Genomic DNA, 25,475 nt, shown 5'->3' on the forward strand with positions numbered 1-25,475 from the left:
GCGATAACTGATAAATTCTGTATGGCAAAAAGTGTTCCATTGTACTTTCAGATTTCATTCCGTCTTTCAGAATCACTGAGAACTGTCAGGTGTTGATGCCTGAATATGCTAGTCTAATTTTATCTTCTAAAGCCAAAATACTCGATGAAAATTATGACCCCAGTGTCTTAATTTGTTTTGTTTAGCAACCCTTTTGATTGTTTGTTGTAAGGCACACAGGTACACAACCGGCTGTCTGTGCTCTAATTACCTCAGGTATCGAAACCCGATTTCTAGCGTTGTAAACCCACTGACTTATCGTTGAGCTACCGGAAAGGTTTGTTTGTTGTTTTAATTTCGCGCAAAGCTACATGAGGGCTATCTGCGTTAACCGTCCCTAACTTAGCACTGTAAGATTAGAGGGAAAGAGCTACTCATCACCGCTAACTCTTGAACTACTCTTTTACCAACGAATAGTGGGATTGACCGTCACATTATAACGCTCTAACGGCTGAAAAGGCAAGCATATTTGGTGTGACGGAGATTCGAACTCGCGATCCTTAGATTTCGAGTCGAATGCCTTAAACACCTGGCCATGCCAAGGACCTCACCGGAAATGAGACACCTAGCCATGCCAGGGGCCTCACCGGAAATGAGTCCTTTTGGTTTTTTTTGCGATCACTACGAGTACTCAAAAGGCCCGGGCCACAAAAATTCGAATAGCAATTTGTCAACTGTTTTTATTTTAAACGTCTTGGGTGTACGAATTCAGTAGTCCCCCGCTAGTACAGCTGTACGTCTACAGATTTACAACATTAAAATCAGGGACTCGATTCCCCTAAGTGGACTCGGAAGATAGCCCGATGTAGCTTTGCCATAAGAGAACACACGCACACGAATTCAGTTATCGTCGTGGTGACCTAACGCTAAAAACACCTGAAACGTAAACGTAAAATGCTGTACTATAATCTACCGAATATAAAACTTTATATCACCCCCGAATGGCTCAACGGTGAGCCTAAATGCTTATAACTCACATATAAAAAAGAACTATATCACAATTGTTAAAACTTACTAATATTTTGGAAAAAGAAAACTTGGAAAGTCAACGAAAGAGGTGAAAATCACATGTATGTAATGTTATCAGACAAAAGGTGGTTTTGACTTGTCCATTCAGTTGAGAAAAATTCTGGCGGACCTTTGAACTTTATCATTCGGCTATGTCGAAATAAATGTTTGCACTGTTACTGGGTTATATTGATTACCACATACCTTTTTATTGTACCTTTAAAACCATCGAAATATCCAAATATATAACTGACCAATAACCTTTTGCTTAAGAGACGCAGTTGAAATCCGTTAGGCGATTGTATTTTAATTTGTTGTATTTTAAATTTGCACAAGAGACACAAGGACAGACACCTTCCGTACTTTTTAGTAAAGAGAAATATGGCATATCCTTTTGATATATATGAATCACGTGGAGTTCTAAGGGAATTGGACGTCATTTTGCTCTCGAGGGCTGCGGCGGGAAAGGGGAGGGGTCATTTATTTGTTTACGTTTTAGAGTTGATAGAAGTCACGTGACTGGGTAAGTAATTGGAGAGGCAGATCTGTATCTCTGTCATTTTTTCTGCATTGTCACGTAAAATGTCATGGAAAAATACATTTTTGAGTTTTCTATTTAATGTTTTTACGTTTTCGTAAAACGCTAAACAGTTTAATATTATTACGTTTGGTAAAAACGGAAAATAATAATATGTAAGAATTTGTTGTTCATAGGAAAGAAACACCCCTCCAATTCACATTGGTATCTCTGTTGCTATGGTGAAAGTCAGGCCCTAACAATATTTTCATCGTTCTTATTGGTTCATACGAACCAATCCCGGGGTATAAAATAGCATATCCGTGCTGTTTTATACAATAACACAATACTTACCGGTGATAACTAACTAGATTAACTCCAAACTGTCATCGTGGGAAATATATCGAAACTGTCCTAAGTTAAGCCTAGAAAATAAGGTATGTTTTAGATTTTTTGGCTTTTCTCAGCTAGTACGTACTATAGGAATTGCCGCAGTGCGTCACGTGGTCAATCCTAGCACGTTTGTTGTTTAGCTACGTTACCAGTGGCGGTCGATAAATCCATCGAGTTCCGTTATCAGCAGAGGAAATTTTTTGTCACGTTTTAAACACAAAAAATTTACTGGTATTGTTATTTCAACGGGAGTTTATTGAAACAAATACTGACGCAGAAAATATAAGACATAAACGTCGAATACAAGAAATGAAAACGCAACAGAATCTAATAATACTACGTAATGTTTCTATTTACTATTAGCGAAACGGATGACTCAGGATTTTTTTTTTTTCTTGGAGATTTCGAAACAAATACTTTAGCTTAGGCGTAAAAATACGATTACTCTTCGAGGTGACCTGGTGCTATAAGCACTTAAAAACATATATAAAATGCTCCAATATTTCTTATCCCTCACCACCACTGGCTTAGCGGTAAGTCTCAGCGTTTATAATACTGAAAAAACGAGTTTCGATACTTGTGGTGGGCACAACACTGACAGCCCATCTTGTAGCTTAATTTAGGCTTAACAAAAAACAAATATTAAGCCTCAAGCTCTCATACATCTTTTAGATCTAAAATTTCTTCTTCTGAATCAGTCGCCCCCCGCTAGTACAGCGGTATGTCTCCGGATTTACAACGCTAAAATCAGGGGTTCGATTCCCCTCGGTGGGCTGAGCAGATAGCCCGATGTGGCTTTGCTATAAGAAAAACACATACACTGAATCAGTTTTTTAAGCCTAACACAAAACTTCCGATACGCACTCTTGTAACTCGAAAACTTTCTGTTAATTTTAAAGAATGATCTCTGAGGTTTATTGTACACGCTAATATATATTTATTTGTGTATCTGAAATTAATAACTGATACTGTTCAAACTTTTTTTTACTACGTAACTATTTATTATTACAAATAAGGATTACGCAACACTTGTGTACTCAGTTGTCATTGGACGGAGACTTCTACAGAAAGTCACATGATCAGAGGTTTTCAATTATTGTTAGGGTGGGTCTTTGTTGGGATTTCAGTGAGTGGTAATTACTAACAATAGCTCTGGTGGTATAACATTTGAAAGTTTCTAACAAAGTAATTTAATGAGAAACTCATTTATTTAGAAATAGCCGGCGAACACACCGGAAATTAGATTTTGTTTATTTGGAATGAAACACAAAAGGCAATATGTACTCTGCTGCCCGCCACGGGTATCAAACTTCGATTTCTAGCGTCCACAGACATACTGCTGTGCCACTGGGGGGTTATACCTTATGGTATGGTTATTTGGTGTACCGATTCGCAGCTTTACTTCTTACAAATAATAAAGAGTACTAATAATAAAAACTGCAGTGTTATAACACTAAATATCATTAGTATACGAAACTCTGTTTATAATACTTTATATAAGTACATCTTTTCATCTTCCATCACTGGCACTGTAAAACATCATATCATATTGCAAGGGTTATCATAGTAAAGATCAAAACAACAATTTTTAAACCGTAATACGGTGATAAACAAGATGAAGGAAGTTCATGGATTCATTTCTAATGAGTTGTCAACCAAAAGCTCAATATAAACACGTTTGCTTCCTCACGTGTAGAAATATAATCCGTGGACTTGAAATTTATTTATTTATTTATTTTGTAATAAAATCAGTGTTAAACGTTTTCATTGGTGAATTCATATAACTCAGGAAAACTTTGACACAAAAATAAAATATTGAAGATAAAAATGACGTAATTTCACTTTTAATGTATTCGGAAGGCAGGTGGCGTATGTGTGTGTGTGTGTGTATGTGGCTTATAGGAAAGCCACATCGGGCTATCTGCTGAGTCTACCGAGAGGAATCGAACCCCTTGTTTTAGCGTTGTAAATCCGTAGACTTACCACAGTGTACCACTAAAGGGATAAAAATTTGTTCTATTAATTAAGGTGCGCAATCTAATAAAAAATGAATTATTATTATTTAAGTTTAAAAAACTCCGTGAAAATGCAGTTCACAATCAAGTGACGTCATTTGGTTATAAAAGCATATTGCTTCATACGATCAATATGTTAACAGAACTATCTAAACTTTTGAGATTTCTCGCTCTGTTTTGAGATTATACAAAAACGGTGATTGAGTAATGAAACTGACGACTTCTTCAGTGGCTCTCCGCCAGAGGACGCATGTTGTTAAGAACACTTAAGTTTAAACGAGTAAAGGTTTACTGTAATGATTGTTTGTTTGGTTGTTATGAACTTCGCGCAAAGCTACTCGAGGGCTATCTGCGCTAGCCGTCCCTAATTTAGCAGTCTAAGACTAGAGGGAAGGCAGCTAGTCATCACCACCCACCGCCAACTCTTGGGCTACTCTTTTACCTACGAATAGTGGAATTGACCGTCACATTATAAAGTCCCCACGGCTGAGAGGGCGAGCATACGTGGTGCGATCGGGATTCGAACCCGCGACCCTCAGATTACGCGTCGAACGCCTTAACAAGCTTGGCCATGCCGGGCATACTGAAGTGTGCATTGAAATTAATGTGCGAACATTAATTTAATTAGTTGAAACTTGCAAGCTACTCGAGGGCTATCTGCGCTAGCCGTCCATAATTTAGCAGTGTAAGACTAGAGGGAAGGCAGATAGTCATCACCACCCACCGCCAACTCTTGGGCTACTCTTTTATTGACGAATAGTGGAATTGACCGAAACATTATAACGCCCCTACGGCTGAAAGGGCGAGCGTGTTTGGTGTGACGAGGATTCAAACCCGCGACCCTCAGATTACGAGTCGAACGCCTTGATCCACCTGGCCATGCCGGGCCTCTGTTGGACTCTCAGTATCAAACAGTTGTATTCCAACACGACCAAAAAGTGCGTAATTTCTTGCTGTTACTCAAACAGCTGGGTTACAAAACAATCATAATGATATTTAGTTACAGTCGTCATGACATGGTGTATAAAATTAACAAAGGTAAAAAGTCAAGATACCTTTTTTCTTTCGGTGAAATTGTTTAAATCTATATCACAAACGTATTTACATTTTCCGAAGTATAACGGATAAATGCGGTAGGCTTACAAACTTGCATTAAACAAATTTTTAGGTCGTATTTACAAAACGATAATCGAAAAAGATCACATTATTAACGTTATTACTGCCGAGAAGTTTACTTTTTTTAAAATCACTTATCAGTCTAATATGTGTTTTTCCTTTAGCAAAGCCACATCGGGCTATCTGTTGACCCCACCGTAGGGAGGAATCGAACCCCTAATTTTTAGCGTTGTAAGTCCATAGACTTACCGCTGTACTAGCGGGGGACACCAGTGTTATCACTGTAAATCTTCACGTATTTCCACATGCAGTGATTTATAAATAAATTTCATAATGTGAAATAAGAATTGGAACAAAGGAACGTTTTAGAAATTTAGTGTTTGGTTACCTGACACCTGTAATCACGTGCGTGTCCGCTACCCTATCTTATGAACATACAAAAGTACTATAATTATAGATGTAACTGACAATGCTGCATTTTAAATTACACTAGATAACAATAGGTGGCCCGGGATGGCCAGTTGGTTAAACCGTTTGATTCGCAGTCTGAGGGTTGAGGGTTTGAATCGCCGTCCCACCAAATATCCTTTTGCTTCCATCTATGGGGACGTTACATTGTGACAGTTAATCTAAGTATTTGTTGCTGAAGACAAGCTGTCTTCCTTCTAGTCTTTCACTGTTAAATGAGGGACGGCTAGCGCAGTTAGTCCTCGTGTAGCTTTGTTCGAAATTCAAAACCAACCACTGTATAATTTAACACATAACTAGAACGAGCCGTTTGGCGAATGCTTGTCAGAGGATAATTGTGATTAAGTTTGACTTGACCAGAAATGAAAGAAAGTGATGCAATACCTATTACTTCCCATAAATAATATGGCGTTTTACCATTCTTAGACTTAAAGACAATCACTCAAAACACATAATGTTATAAAAACACGTAGGTTCAAGAAACCTTGATAGAAATGAATAAAAAAATCCCATAACTCGAGCGTTTTTAAAAGGTGGACCTTTTTTCTTTAGCGTCACTTTTACAAAGCGCACGGGTTTTATGGTTTTTATTCAATTAATTTCTAATAACACTTACATCTTCGTTTGCTGATTGTGTTAAACTGATTATGATGACGGACATGCAAGAGAAGGTGACCAAGAATCAGTTTTTACACAGAATTATACTACAGTCCTAAGTTCCATGAGAGGTTGGCCTTTAGAATTGTTTGCTTTCAGATTTGGTAGATGCAGTTAATTTAAAGAAAGGACTGATAAATGTGAATGCTAATGGATGGCTTTGCGTTTTTATTCGTATTTTAGTTTAGTATAGTGGATGAGACGGCGTCTACTTGATGTCCTTAGATTATACATATAAGTATGTACATGTAGACTTCCCAGAATGCAACATTATCAAGCAATCCTTTATTCACGAGGTTCCAGCTTCTCTCTCTCTCTACAGGCACCTGCCAGAAACACATTAGCACCGACTTATTCATTTACAGTTCTAGAACGTTTTTTTAAGCGAAGCTATAGAAAGTTTGTTTGTTTTTGAATTTCGCACAAAGCTACTCGAGGGCTATCTGTGCTAGCCGTCCCTAATTTAGCAGTGTAAGACTAGAGGGAAGGCAGCTAGTCATCACCACCCACCGCCAACTCTTGGGTTACTCTTTTACCAACGAATAGTGGGATTGACTGTAACATTATAACGCCCCCACAGCTGAAAGGGCGAGCATGTTCGGCGCTACGGGGATGCGAACCTGCGACCCTCAGATTACGAGTCGCACGCCTTAACGCGCTTGGCCATGCTGGGCCGGCTATAGAAAGATTTATTTTATATCTGCATTTCTGAGAAACATAGCTGTAGAATCATATGAAAATGCATCTCACTAATCTGTATATGTTAGAAGCAGAATTGTCCGTCTGATGTTACAGCTTGTACCGAGGAAAAGAATAAACCAGTTTTTATTACAGTTGATTGAATAACTCTGGTAGATCCCCAAAGATGTTGAATCCCGAAAGATCGGCGCCCCTCCCCGTTAGGCCACGGTAAATTTATGGACTTATTCAACTTAAAACCCGAAGTTCGATTCTCTGTGGTGGACAGAGCGCAGATAGCCCATTATGTAGCTCTGTATTGATAAAAAAAAAAAAAAAATAATAAAACTACGTGACCACTACAACTGAATAATGTATTGATCCGGCAGGTCGACGTTTCGGCAGACGTTTCACTTTTACCATGTTAATTTTGTGAATGAGGTCTAAATCGATCGAAGAGATAAGTAGAAGGTTACATAAAGCAGATGTCAAACCAGAGGAAGAGTGACATTTTGAAAGGCTGTGTGTGGTACTAGTACTCTTTTATTGGATGAGCGGTTTGTATGCTGGGCTCAAAACATTGAAAGGAGAGACCCACTTAAGTATAGCATTACTTTTTTAAAGTCCTTTGCTAGGATGCGTGTGTCTATATATATATATATAATATAGAGAGAGAGGACAGGGTACGTTGTGTTAAAACAGTTTTGGAACCTCGCTAGTCACTTATATCCATGTCGCCACTTCCATCATGTTCAATCTGAAGAATGTGTTTATACCCTGTAATGAAGTTTTCATGCAATAGACTCTCGTAGGGCTGTCACGTCCAAAGAACTTCATTCCTCCCTAAATGCTTTCAATAATTCTTATTCAACTTACAATAAATAAAATATACACGTAATAATAGATGTTCTAAATAAACTACCTGAGAGAAACTTTCCCCAATAAATGATTTAATGTACTTAAAATACTTATATATATATATATATATATATATATATGACCTCTCTACAGAGCTTTTCTTAAACCATGTGCTTATTGTAAAGGGACTTCCTGGAATGTAGTCGACATGGTTATGTGTAGTTTATATTAGAGTGTGATTATTAGCCTAAAATGAACTTTACATTTTTCGAAGTATTGGTGAAACTAATTGGTAAAAAGCGCATTTGATATGAAGGCATCTTTAGTGGTTATATCTTTAGTAGTTATGAGATAACCTGAGTTATGTACACAACAACATATCTCAAGGGATAATGATACCCTCTGAAAGAAAGACGATTATTAAGGGTAAGTACGATTGTGATTATATCCTTGAAGGTTTGTGTGAAGTTAAGCACAATGCAACAGAATGCGTTGTAAGTCCGAAGATATACCGCAGCGCCATTGGGGGACTTTTTTAAACGAAAGTGGACTGGTATAATTGAATGAGTTTTTAGTTTCAGGTCTTGTAAACAATTTCTATTTTTTGTTTGTTTGTTAGGAATTAAACACAATGGGCAATTTGTGCTCTGCCCACAACGAGTATCGCAACCCGGTTTCTAGCAGTTTGAGTCCGCAGACAAAGCGCTGTGCAATTGTTGGGCTCCGTTTAACTGTAGTTGTTGTTGTTGTTGTTGTTGTTGTTGTTTTTTTAAGGAGAAGGGATTAAATTCTTATTTTATCCATTATTTGATGGCGTTCAGCTCTAGTATGAGGTAGTTATATGTACATAAAAATAAAGCTTTTCTAATTAATTATTTTCCAGAAATTACAAAACAATCCCTTATTATTATTAACAGAGATGTAAGAGAAGTAAAACGTATAAATAAATATTAATTTCAGTACCTTGGAAGTTTCATTAAGTCTCGCACACCACCGGACATTAAAGATACACAAATTGACGGTTTTTAAGAAACGTATTTGTAAAACTCACTTGAACGTAAGTTTGTGCGCTAAAAATGGTTCGAAACCCCGCCACACCAAGCATGCTAGCCCTTTCAGCCGTGAGGGCGTTATAATGTTACGGTCAGTCACACTATTCGTTGGTAAAAAGTAGCCGAAGAGTTGGTGGTGGGTGGTGATGACTAGCTGCCTTCCATCGAGTCTTACACTGCTTGATTAGGGACGGCTAGCGTAGATAGCTCTCGTGTAGATTTGCGCGAAATTCAAGAACAAATCTCTTTCTCTCCTCACAATTCCTAGACACGCAACGAGGCTATTACCATAGGTGGCTTTACCTCCTGGGCAAATGTGCAAAATCCCGGGGCCCCACACATGGAAAAGTCCCTGATGCTATACCATTTAATCTACTTCTGAGTTGTTGTTTTTTATCATTATGAGGCCCCATTTACTGAATTCTGCCCGTGGCTGTTTTAGCACAAAACTACAACTGGCTATCTGCGTTCTGCCCATCGTAAAGAATTGAACCCTGTATTTTTAACGTTGCAAGCTCATCGGGGAAATTACAGAAATAAGCTTGTTTAACAGTGCACGTATCGTTTAACTTTGTTGTATTACGACTATATTAGCCACGATTCATTAGTAAAATCCCCACGAATTTGGTTGTGACGTATTTGTTTGTTTGTTTTTGAATTTCGCGCAAAGCTACACGAGGGCTATCTGCGCTAGCCGTCCCTAATTTAGCAGTGTAAGACTAGAGGGAAGGCAGCTAGTCATCACCATCCCCCGTCAACTCTTGGGCTACTCTTTTTACCAACGAATAGTGGGATTGACCGTCACACTATAACGCCCTCACGGCTGAAAGGGCGACATGTCTGGTGTGACAGGGATTCGAACCCGCGACCCTCGGATTGTAAAAGGTATAAAAAGATTACTTGCATAGTAAAATACCAGACCTGTAGAATTCTAGTTTAAAATTCTAATACACTTAAAATTTACAATAACCTATAAAAAGAAGGGTTATCATTTGTTCCTTTGCACGACAGTGAAATAAATCGTTTAGTCTAATTCTTTTCACCTACCACATGATTTGTACATTAAACCGTTTCTTTGACACATGTACACATATATACGCCAAACTGCCCTGGTTTTGCTATCAAACCAAATAAACTCCAATTGCACGAATTATGTAAAAGTAACAAACCGTATTTAATATCAGTTGTGATGCATAAATCTTGAAATTCTAATTACATGTCACAAATGGAATTCTCTGCGGGTCACGAGTTCGAATCCTGTCAAGAAACATGCTCGCCCTTTTATTTCGGATATGTTATAATCATACACTCAATGCCATTCTTCGTTAGTAAGAATAGCCCAAGAGTTGGTGGTTGGTGGGTGTTTACTGGTTGCATTCTTTTTAATCTATTGCTTCTAAATCCAGAACGATCAGCTTTGCTCGAAATTCAGAAACAAACATGTTTTTTTTTTTTTTTTTTCTACAATATAGAGCCTCAAATAGCGCGCGAAGACCTTGAAAATTTAATCTTCAGGGACATTTGGGCCTCAACCTCTGAGGCAGTCACTGACATAAATTTTTTTACGTATAGCGTTTACAAAATATGGCGTCAAGGTCAAAACAGTTAAATGTTTTTAGTTAAGACTCCTCACATTCTGACGACAGACACTGAAATCGAAAAAATAAAAAACCATAAAACTTTCTATGAGCAGCGAGTGCGAACTTACACTGTAACACTTGTTTCTTTTCCGATCATTATTATGTTTAGGCCCAGCATGGCCAGGTGGGTTGAGGCGTTCGACTCGTAATCTGAGGATCGCTGGTTCGAATCCCCGTCGCACCAAACATGCTCGCCCTTTCAGCCATGGGGGCGTTATAATGTTACGATCAATCCCACTATTCGTTGGTAGAGGTACTCCTTTACTCCCAACTCCCAAGAGTTGGCGGTGGGTGGTGACGACTAGTTGCGTTCACTCTAGTCTTACACCGCTAAATTAGGGACGGCTAACGCAGATAGCCCTTGAGTAGCTTTGCGCGAAATTCGTAAACAAACGAACAATCATTATGTTTTACTTACACAGCAGTCCAAATATAGCTACGGATTTCCACAATTCTCGAATTTTGCGCAAAGCTATTCCAGACCTGTTTGCGGTAGCTATCTCTAATTTTGAAATAATAAATTAGAGGGAAGGTTACTATTTATAACAAATATTCGGTTGAAGATGTGTGCATGTTCACTGAAAGGATTAGAACCCACGATCTGCATAGTAGGAGTTTCAAACGCGTTCCCTCCCCTTATTAATCCACCCTCCTGAAGGGACTCTACACAAACAAGTACAAATAATTATAAACATTTCATAAAAGGGACTGTATACTTATGTGAACAGAGAAAAAACAAGTTATGGATAGTTCCTTAAAGTCCATACACAGAAATTTAATTGTCACAAACATTAAAAATAAACTGAAAAATATTTACAATATAAATAAAAGTGTGTGTGTGTGTGTTGTCTTATAGCAGAGCCTCATCGGGCTATCTCCTGAGTCCACCGAGGGGAATCGAACCTCTGATTTTAGCGTTGTAAATCCGTACACGTACCGCTGTACCAGTGGGTGACGTAATAAAAGTAAAATGATCTGAGAGTTCGAATCATTATTTAAAAAAATATGATTTAAAATAAATCATTTATTGCGTCATATTTCACGAGGGATTTACTTTATTTTGAACTCGTTAGTAACGTTTGAATTCTAAAGCTCGCGCAGCTTGTTCATCGACAATAAAAAAAAAATCAAATACAACCAGTTTTTATAATCAATATTCTGGCGTCATCTGTACTTGTTAAGGCAGTCGTGTATTGGCTGTCAGAGAGCATGGCTGGCACGTGTATCTAAAGTATTTGCTTGCACACTCCGACAAGCTACATAAGAATTGCGTGTCATCTTTCAATAAAATGCCGCTTACTCCAAGACTCGTGTCAATCAACTTCTCATTGTTAAAAAAAATATTTTTAAGTCGATAGGGGGAGCGAGTCGCGAGCAGTTCGTGAATGTACAATATTCAACTCCATGCTTTATGTTGGCGTCTCTTTATCACATATTAAAGATATCTAGCGAACATTTGGAAGGTAGCCAGTTAGCAGCGCCCTCTACCGCACACCATGTGGGGGGTAATATTTTGAATTTGGTTGGGCTGCTCCGAAAATCAGAATTCTACTTCGGGCTCATCCATACCCGTCTCTGTTAAAAAATATATAAAGTTTTCATACTGTTGGAACCCAGTACGCATACACGCATAGTTACGTTTTAAAACTCTGCATCACAAAACATATAATGGTCACGTTTAAGACGTATAAAAATAAAGGCCTTAAAACAAACTACTCGGAAAATAAATTGAGCGTGCTTATATTTTATAATACTGAAACCTCTATCGTATATGTCAATAAATATTACAGGTTAACAGTTGCGTACTAAGGGGAGTGCAAAGGGGCGGACCGCCTCCAGCGACAACCAAGTGGAGAGGTGCCATCAGGAATATTGAAATAAACGTTTTCAAACCAAATGAAAAATTCGCCAAAGTAAGAAAAATAAAATAAATGTTCAAACTATTACAACAACTTAATATTAATTTACACTATAAATTTTTATTTATTGACAAAAAAATTTACAAACGTAAAATTCAATATTTGATAAATCATTGACTCCACCTACAGGCTCGTCATGGTCACGTGGGTTAAGGTGTTCGACTCGTAATTTACGGGTCGCGGGTTCGCATCCCCGTCGCCCTTTTCAGCCATAGGGACGTTATAATGTGACGGATAATCCCACTATTTCTAAGTAGCGTAAGAGTTGGCGGTGGGTGGTGATGACTAGCTGCCTTCCCTCTAGTTTTACAGTGCTAAATTAGGGACGGCTAGCAGAGATAGCCTTCGAATAGTTTTGTGCAAAATTAAAAAACAAACAAAGACTCCACATACATGACGTATGTTTCATTAAATAATTATGATAAAACAGAGTACTGGTGTTTAACAATATCGTGGTACTTACTCCAGTGTTCAGTAATTTTTAACAATGTGGTACCATCGTGATGTTTTAAGGGTTTATAAATGCATCGTCGTGATTTATGAATGGTGGTCCTTGTGACAACTGGTGGTCAGTAGAAAGTCGCACTTTGCACTAAACTTTAGACTTAACTTTTTTCTTACAACCATGACTACAATGGTGTCGATGACTGAACGAGTTGTTTTTTGTTTTTTTTATGATGACTGCATGGTAATCATACGATGGTGGTGGTGGTTGAATTGCATGATTTTTTAATGCAACTACATGGTGATGGTGCGAGTGCATGGATGTGTGTTAATGCTAACATGCTTAAGACAGTTAACAGCTTTTTCAGGCTTACATGAACAACTACAGTACTATTCTATATTGAATTGGTACTAATGCTTATTGGCTTAGTCATGTTATATTAGTTTAAACAACTTTTACAATGTCCAGTATAGTGTCATTGTATATTTAATATCTTGTTAATGTGTACTGTTTAGTAAATAATTATATCAATTATGATAGCTCGTGTTATACCACACTATATTGAATTAGTGTTAACGCAAAAGCACTGATAATACTGCAGAACAACGTTTTTGCTTCTTGAACACTGTTGGGTGTTCCTTATAGATTTTTGGCTGCTGATCACGAAAATCACATCCAAATTTGCCCATCACGTACCGTTTCATCGAAATCTTCAGTTTCACCAGGACATTGCTACAATGGAAAAACGATATCAGGACAACTGGAATCCGTCAGTGCTTGCCCACTACTGTTGGACACTGCAACGTGATGCACTGGACATTGAATACAAACGAAAATCAGGAGCAAAACACTTTTAATTATGTTGAACTTAATAGTGTATTAGAAACATAAACGCAATTAAATACGTTATTGCCGGCTACACAGTTAACTGTCTATTTCTCAGAGTTCCTACGTGATGAAGCAAAACCAAAACTATATTTGTACATACTGTCACGATCAGTAAAAACTTTTCAGGAAGCAAAACTTTTCAAACAATTTGTTGTGCAGTGTAAGTAATTGTCTCTGCTTGTCAGGATTGATAGTTTGATAACTCAATGAGTATTTGGTCGAAAAAAAGTTTGAGAACCACTTATTTGAAACTTTTCAGTTGTAACATTCGTTTTACTTTTTTATTTACTGGATATACTGTTAATTTGGAATTGGAACATCCAGCTTTGTCACTCGGTTTCAAGCATGGTGGGAACTAAACCAAGCGGTTTCTGACCATGAGGTTTCTGAGAAGCATTTCTCGTACCAGTAGAAATGGAAGACTTTGGTAGTAGGGTTGAAGCATAAAACATGATCAGATTCATAAAGCAGCAGTGGATAAGGAGAAATAGAAATTGAGAGATATTTTACTTAAACGTAACCCTGTTTCTAGCTCACCAGAGTCTTATTTTTCATGGTCACAAAGAGTGCATGTCATCAGTAAAGAAAACTTCACGGAACTGGTAGAATGACTGTCAAATTATGATCCAGTTTTGAAAGAACATTTTGTAAGGATTGAGCATTCTATTCCATCTGAGAGGAGAGTGGTTTCTTATTTATCAACAAATTTTCAGAATGGGTTCGTTTGGCTTTTGGGCAATTACGTCAAAGAAAAAGTCGTGACTGATATCAAGAAATCAAAGTATTTCGAGATTCTTTTTGACAGAACTCCTAATGTGTCAAGCAGTGATCAGGTGTGCAAAATGATCAGATACATCCCTATTGAATATTACAAAATTTAAGTAAAGGAGTCATTCTTGGGCTTCTTCCCTATTGTCGGAAAGAGGATATCCTGATACATCTGGATAGAAATGGACTGGACATACCTGTGCCGTGGTCGAGGATATGACAACGCTACAACTATGGTTGGAATTCATTGTGGTGTTCAGTCAAAGATAAGAAAGATTAATCCCAATTCATTCTCTGAACGTTTGCGGAGTGCACTCGTTTGGAAGCATTTAGTGATGTGCATTTCTTTTTTTAAACCTTGGAGAGAATCTATTCCTAATTTTCTGTCTCGCCTTATCGGTGGGAAACGCTGATGAAGAATGTAGGCACGGCAGTCAAAATACTTTCCCAGACAAGATGGAGTGCTCATTACGATGCTGTGAACCCAATGAAGGCAAATTTCAAAAGCTGACCTCAACTCTTGAAGTACTGTGCGACTCCAAAGAAAATGTGGACACAAGAGAATCAGCTCAGATTTTGCTGTCTGCGATTTCTCTTGTTTGAGTTACCTTTCATTCCTGTGTGAAGTCCTGGAAGAAATTAATCTCACACAAAAATAGTTGCAAACATTTAGAATCAGCCTTGTAAAAGTACATTGTGAAGTTCCAAGCTCTAAAAAACTTGTTTCTTGAAAACTGGCACAATGAAATTGTGGAGAGAGAGAGTCTTTCATTTTGCAACTATAAATTGTGAGGAAATGGACATTTCTATGGAGAGAAGAGTGAAACTCTGAAAAAGGATCCCAGGAGAGGTGCAAAGGATGCTAGTCTCGCATTACCAGAGGAAATAAAAAGGGCTGTGTTTCAATCTTTTGATCGTTTTGTTTGTTTATTTTTGAATTTCGCGCAACGCTACACGAGGGCTATCTGCGTTAGCCGTCCCTAATTTAGCAGTGTAAGACTACAGGGAAGGCAGCTAGTCATCACCACCCACCGTCAATTCTTGGGCTACTCCTTTACCAACGAATTGTGGGACTTACCTTCACATTTTAATGCCCCCATGGCTTAAAGGGCGAGTATGTTTGGTGCGATGGGGATTCGAACCCGCGACCCTCAGATTACGAGTCGAACGCCTTAACCCACCTGGTCATGCCTGGCCCTTTATCGTTTTCATCAAGAATTGGATTTTTTTTTTTTTTAGGTAATGAATCAAATTCTGTCCGTCTTCGCTGTTATTCAGCCAAACACTTTGGTTGTTGCAACAGAACTTCGGAAGTGTTTTCCAAATTTGACTCAATTTTTTCTGATGAATTAGCGTTAAAGAGGCAACGAAATGGACAGCATTGCAGTTTCTGGGAGTTTATTGTGAAATAGGATTTCCGTGAATCTCTGCTAACCTTATCGTTGTGTTTAAGCTTCCGTTTGGCTCTGTACGTATTGCTTCATGTGAAAGACGTTTCTCCAAATTGATAAAAACTGCTTTCACTCGACCACGAGTCATTCAAGATTGACAAGTTATGATTCGAAAGCAAAGACTGAATCATTTCTATTTACCTTTGAAGAATAGGCGGCCCGGCCTGGCCAGGTGAGTTAAGGCGTTCGACTCATAATCTGAGGGTCGCGGGTTCGAATCCCCGTCGCACTGAACATGCTCGCCTTTTCAGCCGTGGGGGCGTTATAATATGACTACCAATCCCACTATTAGTTGGTAAAATAGTAGTCCAAGAGTTGGCAGTGGGTGGTGATGACTAGTTGCTTTCCCTGTAGTATTACACTATTAAATTAGGGACGGCTAGCGCACATAGCCCTCGTGTAGCTTAGCGCGAAATTGAAAAACAAACTTTGAAGAATAGGCTTAGCGTTTAGAGTGGGCCTCCTGTGTTGTTTCTTTTTGTGTGTATAAAATAAAATGCAGTGTTACCTGTTCACTAAATTTGTTAATGTTCTGCATTTTTATTATTTCCAATTTGTTTATGAGCGAACATAATATATTTTTCTGTGCGTTTTAAATTTAAAATTATTTACGGCCGGAGGGGGTGTGTGCCAAAGGAAGGATCCGCCCCGGATGCCAAATACTTTAGGTGTGCCTCTATAGATTAGTACAAGTGTCTCTTTGACTTTTGTTATAACCCTTGGTATTTTTAACTCAAAGGTTCAACGAGAATTATACGAATTTATATGCACCAATGTTGCAACGAGTAATTTGGCTACTTGGCGACATGCCAGTATAATATTTAGTTAAGTGGTGATGCGACGTCAAGTTATACTTGCTCGTGGTAAAGAAAACCCATGTCCAAGGTCAAGCTTGTATTTGTCTTCACACGTTGCCGGACGTGTCGTAAATCACGTACTGCAACAATATGACCAGTCACCAGTTGGTCGGATTTAATTATTATAATTGGTTGGTATTCGAATATATAATTCATCTGGACGCCCTCTGCATATAGCACGTGCTTACGTGCAGAAAAATAGGAAGATAATATGAAACGTAATTCTTTGAAATAAGTTTATTTATTTACTGATGATATTAAACAAAAGTTATTTTGCAATTCCCCCCCCCCCCCGAGTTACAAATCGAAGATATTTGAACCCATCCAGAGGGGTCATAAGCGAGACGTTCAGAACTTTCAGTTTAAAAAGTCACACAGGTCGAGATATTGTTTTCAGTCATGTTTTATTTTGTGAAAACTTATAAGTGGCTGATTCGTAATTGCTTGTAGTTAAGCGCAAGGCTACAGAATGGGCTAGCTGGCTAGATTTTAGGGTTATAATGTTTCAGACTTACTTCTTGGGTTCTACATAATGTTATCAAAACACTACTATTGTATCCCAGTGGGTCAGCGAACAATATAATGGTTGGCAACGCTAAAGTGTGAGGCTCGATTCCCTGCTATGGGCAGATCGCACATAGCCAGGTACGCAAGTTTATAGTAGTAAAAACAAGCAAAGAATTCTAGTCACGTGTGTCGTACTTGTAGGCCAACATGACCTTGAAACACACGCACACTTGGTGCACTGTAAGATAGATGTGCGCTTTTCTCGTGGTTCAAGTGCAGTATATTGTTGTTTCATGTAACAGTACCATAGTTTGGTACGAAATAAACAAACGGTTTAAAAAGTACAATTTTCAACGATTGTCCTCCTGATAAGAGTTGAGCAAAAAAAATCTACCATGACTTTAATTTATTAGTATGTTGTTAAACCTGATTAAACAATACGTATATTATTATGGTTGTAAGCTGTTAAATTTAAATCTTCGGTAAATGTCTCATGACGTTAGTATAAAAAACGTGAATAACATTCAACAGAGGAAGTTCTAAGCTTGACGTCAAAAGAATCTAGTAACTCAGCGAAATTACCACAAGTGGAACGTTAGATATAAATATATTTGTGCCAGTTTCAGCCTTTAAAGTGAAACAATGAATCTTTCAGTCAGTATTTACGGTTTCAGAAACCAGTAAAGTAGACAGTCATACAGTGAGGTATTTGATTAAGTGTTCAGTTATAACATATATTCACTTATTGTATTTAATAGTATTGAAATTGTACAAGTAAGTTGGTTTCACATCTGTTTTAGTACAGTTAAATTGGTATTTTCATTTGAAAGTCGTATGTAAATGTAGGCTTACGAACTACAGCAGTGTTCTCGAGCTTGTATAAATTCAAATAAATAAATGGACTGAACTCCGGATTATTTTCACCAAGTAATTTAAGTTATCCCACTGAGCGAAATAATAACGTTACAATATTATATATAAACTATCTCACGAGTAAAATAATAGAAAATGGTAGGTGTGGATAATCTATTCTATACAGTATCTTGTAACTAGTTATGGTTTGCTTGGAAAATCTGGCTTCATTCAGGTTTCGAAAAGAAATGTCTTCATATGAATATTTAAATTTTTAGCATTTCTAACTCAATTTCCACAATTTTTACTAAAGAATTTCAAAATCGATATTTTGTCATATTGCAACATAGAAAATCAGAGTAAAAAAAACTGTAATTTTCATTTCTGGTTTAATGAAGTTTTATATCCCGTTCGTGAAGAATTATCGTTGTTTAAAACGAAATATTAAGTATGTGATAGAAATGTCATTCCTTGCGTATGCGTTCCATACGTGACCGATAGTCGGAAATCTGACCTATGCAAAGACTCAGCGTGTGTTACGTCACATCACGCTCGAGTCTTCGAAATTGGATTGTTTGTTTCTTCTTAATTTCGAGCAAAGCTAGTCAAGGGCTATCTGCGGGCTATCTGCGTTAGCCGTCCCTAATTTAGCAGTGTAAGAGTAGCGGGAAGGCAGTTAGTCGTCTCCACTAACCGCCAACTCTTGGGCTACTCTTTTACCAACGAATAGTGGGATTGACCGTAACATTATAACGCTCCTACGGCTGAAAGGGCGAGCGTGTTTGGTGCGACCGGGATTCGAACCCGCGACCCTCAGATTACGAGTCGAACGCCTTAACCCACCCGATCATGCCGGGCCTTCGAAACAGGAAGGGTCATAAAAAAAAAACAACAGCCAAAACGCATTTATTCAGATAGAATAGTTATTACTGTCTAGCCATTACGATTTTAGTAATGGGGATGCAAGGGGATAGTGAGGGGGAATGCCGCGAAGCCTTAAGTGTTAGTATGATAAAGCTGAAATAATAAAACAGTGGGGGGTCTTCTCTTCCAGATCCAAGTGTCTAATATTTATCCTCAAAATAGATGTATCGATTAAATTTTAAACTTAAATCATTTCGTATTTAAACTGTCGTATGTCCAGCGTTTTTAATTTTAAAAATTTTCTTAACCAACGGAGACTGAATTTAAATAACATATTTTTCAAGTTTTATTTTGTATACATTTTACACCCTTAATAGACAGACTAAACAACAATATGAGATTGTATTTTCGTTGCTAGGCAACGCGAGAAAAAAATCATTGTTGGAAAGTAAAGCTATCAAAATAGACTGGGTTTTCTATATATTAGAAGTTTGTTAGTGTGATTTTTTACCATTATTTATACGAATACAATTCTTATCATGAATGATCTTAATCCTGATTGGCTCACACAGGAATTTACCGATGTTTGGTTGTCTTCATTACACTTTTTTTGGTCAGTCTTGATTTCGCTCTGAAATGTGAGGTTGGGATACAATATGGGGGTACAGGAGATAGTATTGTACAGTTGTGTTTGAAGGGTTATAACACTCATATATTCATAAACGTGGAAATAGGTATTCCATTTAGTTTATTTCTTCTAGAGAAAAATGAGAACCTTTTATAACTAAGTAGACTGAACTTTTTAAAAGACAAAAATAGACGCTCCAAAGAAACTAAAGTGAAGAACTTTACAAATGTTTATATTTTGTTAAGCTGTTCAAACAACTTGAAATGTTGTAGTGCCAATGTCAAGTGGAAAAGTAATGAAACTACAACAAATAGGCCTAGTAGTCTCCATACGTTTGTTTACTTATTCACGATTAGCTTTTTAGTGGGCTAATTTAGAAGCAGGTAGAAAACTATAGCTTAGCGTCAATGTAATCACAAGTATTAAGCCTAATAATTTTATGTGTAAAAATAGTTTTTATTAACATTTAAGAAATGTGAACATGGTTTATGTTTCCGCATTATGTCTGTGATATTCAAGGATATTATAGGATTTCTTACTGCTTTTGGTAATATAAGACTTTGCAATTTTTTTATTTTGTGTATTTCTATGCAGTTCGGGCCACGAGCACATGGTCAGAAAATCATTGATAGTGTTTCTTTTGCGTTGCTTTTATGTCTTTATTTTTCTCAATATCAGATAGTATTTTCTTTGCTCACTGGGAGGCAACTTCATACATTAAAGTAGGAAATAGCCAATGACAGCAACATCATTCACTGGCCGAATGAATGATGTCTGCATGTTACAGCTTGCAAAAAAATTGTGAGAGAATGAGCAGCAACGTAAAGCTGCTCGTGACACTAAATTTATGTTATATGGCCCAATCAGGAGCCTTAGCTCTGCGTTAAATTCTATTTGGTCTTCAGTTTACAGTTCGACAGATATCTGCCCCAAGAGAGGGAATGCTGTCAAACCTATTCACTGATCTCGTAGAAGCGATTGTCTGTACGTTACCTCATACGTCCAATCTATATATTTCTCACGCAGCTTAGAACTCAGTTTATATAAATTCAGTTTATCCTGAAAATATCTTGCTTGATCTGCCCGTTTTTAAAGAGACTTGTCTTAATACTTACGTGAGAGTCCATTTAAAATATCTTGCTTGACCTGCCCGTTGTTAAAGAGACTTGTCTTAATACTTACGTGAAAGTCCATTTAGCTGATAACATATGCATATTTTAATTTTTTTTCTCTCCACGTTAATTGTTTAAATGTGGATTTAAGTCAGAAATCATTTACTTAAAAGCGCAACCGCGAATTTCAGGTATTTCTCAAGATTAGTAAGATCTGGTTGTGGTTAAACAAAAGGCGAAATGGTTCATTGCTTCATTGAATGGACATTATAAAGTTTCGAAAGTCCTACAAAATAAAATGGAATATTGTATTTTGTTTCCAATAAACAGGTAGAGTTTGTTTGATTCAGGGAATTTATTCAAACAATAGAATAGTTATATTCCCACAAGGGGTATACGCGCAGGTCGTCCCTAATTTTGAATTGACAGACTGCTGAAAGGAACGAACTCAGCATCACCTACTGTATAGTCTTATGATACTGTAAACAAATAGAGATAAGATTCACAGTGTTATGACGTTTTCAAGGTCCCAAAGTGCGAAGGGCGAGTCCCCCCCCTGATTTTTAGTGGGGGAGATCACATTACATATTACGAAACGGAGATATTCAAGTACAAAGTCTGGTAAGGACTTGAGGAAAAAATGCATTGAGTATAGTCCTAGGGTGTTTTCTTTAATAAAGGAAGCGATACAATAAGTATACGCAAAGTATAACAAGAAATTGTTCAAAATAGAGGTTACATAAATGAAAGTGGATTACTCAATATTTGATATATGCATGCGGACTGCACTAGGAAGGTCTTGAAGACAGTGTTATTATATTAGTTCAGTTATTGCTATTTCCAATAAAAAGAAAATTAGGCCTAATTTCAGCTCTTCTCTCTTGGGTAAGAGACACGGCATGGCCAGGTGGGTTAGGGTTAAGGTGTTCGACTCGTAATCTGAGGGTTGCGGGTTCGAATCCCCATCGCACCAAACATGCTCGCCCTTTCAGCCGTGGGGATGTTATAATGTGACGATCAATCCTACCATTCGTTGATAAAAGAGTAGCCCAAGAGTTGGCAGTAGGTGGTGGTAACTAGCTGCTAAATTAGGGACGGCTAGCGCAAATAACCCTCGCATAGCTTTGCGCGAAATTCAAAACAAATAAACAAACTTTGGTAGGTGGTGGTGGGGGGCAGTGGAGCTTTTATTAACTCTTCTCAGAGACTCGATAATCATACGTGTTTTTAAACCACTGAATAAGGTAAACTTTGATGGAACCAGAATGAAATTTAAGGGCGTATGACCCATCCCAGTACCCCACCAGCGCCGGCTCTATAGAGAATTCAAGTTTTTGTAGAACTTATAATGTGCAAGTTATGTGACAAATTCAACGTGTTTTTAAGGTAGAACGGAAAGAGTTTATCGAAGAGCAATGGCAGTACTAATGAGGCTGTTTGACGCCATCTACTGGTCAGAGGAACAGCAGCCAATCAGCACCGCTCTGTCATCTACTGTCCACACTAAGCGATTGGTCATTACTCTTATAATGCACTCACTGCTTAAAGTGCGGGGAATTTGTACAGATTTTAACATGGCCCGCCATTTCTGACGTTTAATTGTAGGATAGAACCAACTGACCATCCTTTATCGAAAATAATATATGCAAAAAAAAATTACTCGTAATTTTAAGTTTCTTGTAGCAACATCATCTCTGGATTTTAGTCAATAAAAATGTGACAATTTCACCTTAGGTTTTGCAGTACGTTAGTTCATCAGTTTGGTTTCCTCTTAGTGGTTTAGCAGTAAGCCTGAGGACATTTATGCTACAAAACGCGGTTCGATACTCGTGGTGGGCGAAGCGCAAGTAGCCTATTCTATAATTTTTGTTTAGACACAAAAAAAAATATTTTAATTACCAAGTTTTGGTTGTTAAATTCTAGAAATATATCTAGTACAGTAAATGTAGAAATACTTTGGCCTTCACCTCAATAACGTTTGTTTTGGAACTTTAAAAATACAATTTGAATGATTCAGCTTTGTAAAGTAATAAAACTACTCTCTTTATGAGAGGTTATATATATATTAGTTTGTTATAACGTTTTGTAGGTCAGTTAGTTAAATTAACTTACCTCTTGAAGTTAGCATTCTAGCCCTCCTTACGCTATGTAACAAAATGTTTACTTTTTCGTGTTCCTGGACAGTAAGTGTTATTTCCCAATTGCTTATGCCTAAAGTAAATGGAAAAGACCTATTTTTTATCTTCAAACTTTGCTTTTGTGACCTGGGAGCGTAAAACGAAAACATGATGGGAGACTATATTTGGGGTCTGATACGTGAAAGTGATTTACATTACAGTCGCAAATCTTGAAAAACTACTCACTTCTAAGCATTTTTGTATAACTTTAGTATAAATACATGTAAATCTTGATTCATACGTTGTTTTATTCAGACCTTAATGTGCAAAATGTGCAAATTTGCCCGTTTTTACACAGAAAATAGGTTAATTTCTAAATTTCATTATCCAGGTAACAAAAGCAAAGTTTGAAGGGAATAATGGCCTTTTAATAAAGGGAATGTTGTACTTTTACAACATAAACAATTAAGAAATAACACATTCTATCCAGGAACAAAATTTGTTATATTGTGTTATTGGTAGAAAGATACTAATTGGTAATCCAGTAAACTAATTATACTAATATGAAGAGTCACAACCAGTCATCGAAATTATATAGTCTAGTTCCCAACCACAACCCATTTATTAAGTCTCTTATATCTACCATGCTCCAAACAAGCCTTTATATGCGATAAGGTGTAAATCCGCATAAAGTAGTGCCAAGTTGTTAAATGACCTCATTCATAACTAAAAATAGTTTAGATATTTTTGTAAAATTTCTTTAATTTTTATTTCTTTATATTTATTTATTACATTCTTATATTTGTTAATTTATATTTAATTTAAAGTTTCTTTATTAAATCCATTAATTATTAACTTTTGTATCAGTATTTCAACATTACTGATAAAATATTGTAATTTATTACAAATATTACAGTGTCCGAATAATTGCGGAGTTATAATGCTTTTATAACAGAATGGTATGGTACATTAATATGAAAAGAGGTTAAACCGTAAATTGGAAAGGCAAAATTATTTTCTTATATCAAAGATATTTACATTGATATCCTTGTTAATTATTACACCCTGGGTTGACTCAGCAAATAGCTCGATGTGGCTTTGCTGTAATAAAACACACACACACACACACACACACACACACTTATCAATTGTTTTAATTTCGAAATCTAAATAATGTGCTTCTGTATCAGATATGGAAATATTTTCAATTTCCAATTCTGATGGATAAATAGTATTAATAACATTATTCATTTCAGGATTATTTATACTAATTAAATCATCTATGTATCTTGAAGTTAAGGTAAAATTATCTTATCTGTATTTATGTAGTTTCAATAAATCTATTCTGTTAATAGTAAAGGTATAAATTTGCTATACAAGTGGAATAGTTAGCTCTCGTATTACTTGTTTAAAATCCTGGTTATTGGAAAAATATATAATTATTTTAAATACAGAAACTTAATATATATTTCATGTTCTTTGAGCTAAATTTCTTTCCTCCAATTCTATAAAAAGATAAGAGCTGTTCACAATTTTTTAGATATTTTAAAATAGGTTGATTATTTTTTTATTATCCCAAAAATATGTTTTTATTGCTAACTTTAATATTTTTAATTTTGTCAGGTAAATTATTAAGTAATTTATTTAAAACAAATAGCCGGTTGTTTAACAATTGTTCTTATTTAATTAGAAATAAATCTAAATTTAATTGGAGATTCATGAAGTTTTATGAGGTAACCTTATCTAACTTACTTACCCCCAAATGGTAGTACCTTATTTTTAAATTATTTTTTTTTCTTTTCTTTGAAGAGCAGTCATCTTCCTACAACTGTCTTCAGGCAGTGAAGGGTGATATAGATGTGGGACGTTGTGGACTTGAGCACCCACATCTCGCTCTCCTAATTTCTGTTACTATATTTGTTATTTCAGTTGCTATCCCTTTATTTTAGTTCTTCATGTGAGAGTGGCGAATAGAGGTTAAAACTGATAGACGGTGTATCCCCACCGTAATGTGGGTCCTACTTCCTCAGTCACCTCCAAAACCAAGTGTACATTTGATATCCCACATTATAGCTTATATCCTGGGCTCCTTTTAATTATTGCAACGTTTTTTGTTTTTGTTTTTTAATTTATTTTTGTTTCGGTTTGTATTTGGTTACAACAAATTAATATAATGTGTTAGAGGTTTGGATTTGCTGTTTTTAACGTAGGCCTGCTTTTGATTTTGTTCACTTAACACTGTCAGTAATACTTTTTGTATAAAAAAATAATATAAATACATATTTGTTTATGGATTATGATGTGTTTGAAAATAAATAATTGCTTCTATATATCATAAATATTTCAATTTAAATTTAAAAACAGTTTTAACAAGAAGGACAGTTCTACCAGAACACGTAAATCCTATTGTTATTGTAGTTAACTTGCTATTTAAAATGTTAATAAAACATCGACGCAGGTTACCGAATTTTAAAATAATTCCCACAAGTAATTAAAATTCGGTTTGACGTCATTGAATGCTATATGGGTTGAATGACCGGACGTTACAACATTGAGGGAATTAGTTATCAGATGATATTACTTATAAATTGCAGACAGTCGATTAAATTATTCCGATTTCAAAGTG

The 25,475-nt window shown here is 36.6% G+C and overlaps 2 protein-coding genes across 4 annotated transcripts in view; one reads left to right on the forward strand and one right to left on the reverse strand.

Moving 5' to 3' along the window:
* LOC143228834 (uncharacterized) overlaps window positions 1–9,047 on the reverse strand; it is a 50,248-nt gene extending 41,201 nt beyond the window's left edge. The window contains exon 1 of one of the 2 annotated variants that reach the window (XM_076460217.1): window positions 8,801–9,047. The gene's annotated coding sequence lies outside the window, so the exon portion shown is untranslated. Of the gene's footprint in view, window positions 1–8,712 lie in introns of both variants that reach the window. The other variant, XM_076460218.1, reaches the window with a different exon arrangement.
* LOC143228833 (influenza virus NS1A-binding protein homolog) overlaps window positions 1,843–25,475 on the forward strand; it is a 50,090-nt gene continuing 26,457 nt past the window's right edge. For both annotated transcript variants that reach the window (XR_013015468.1, XM_076460213.1), the window contains exon 1: window positions 1,843–2,001. The gene's annotated coding sequence lies outside the window, so the exon portion shown is untranslated. The remainder of the gene's footprint in view (window positions 2,002–25,475) is intronic.

The sequence above is a fragment of the Tachypleus tridentatus genome, chromosome 10 (assembly GCF_004210375.1).
Source record: "Tachypleus tridentatus isolate NWPU-2018 chromosome 10, ASM421037v1, whole genome shotgun sequence".
NCBI classification, from domain to species: Eukaryota; Metazoa; Arthropoda; class Merostomata; order Xiphosura; family Limulidae; genus Tachypleus; species Tachypleus tridentatus.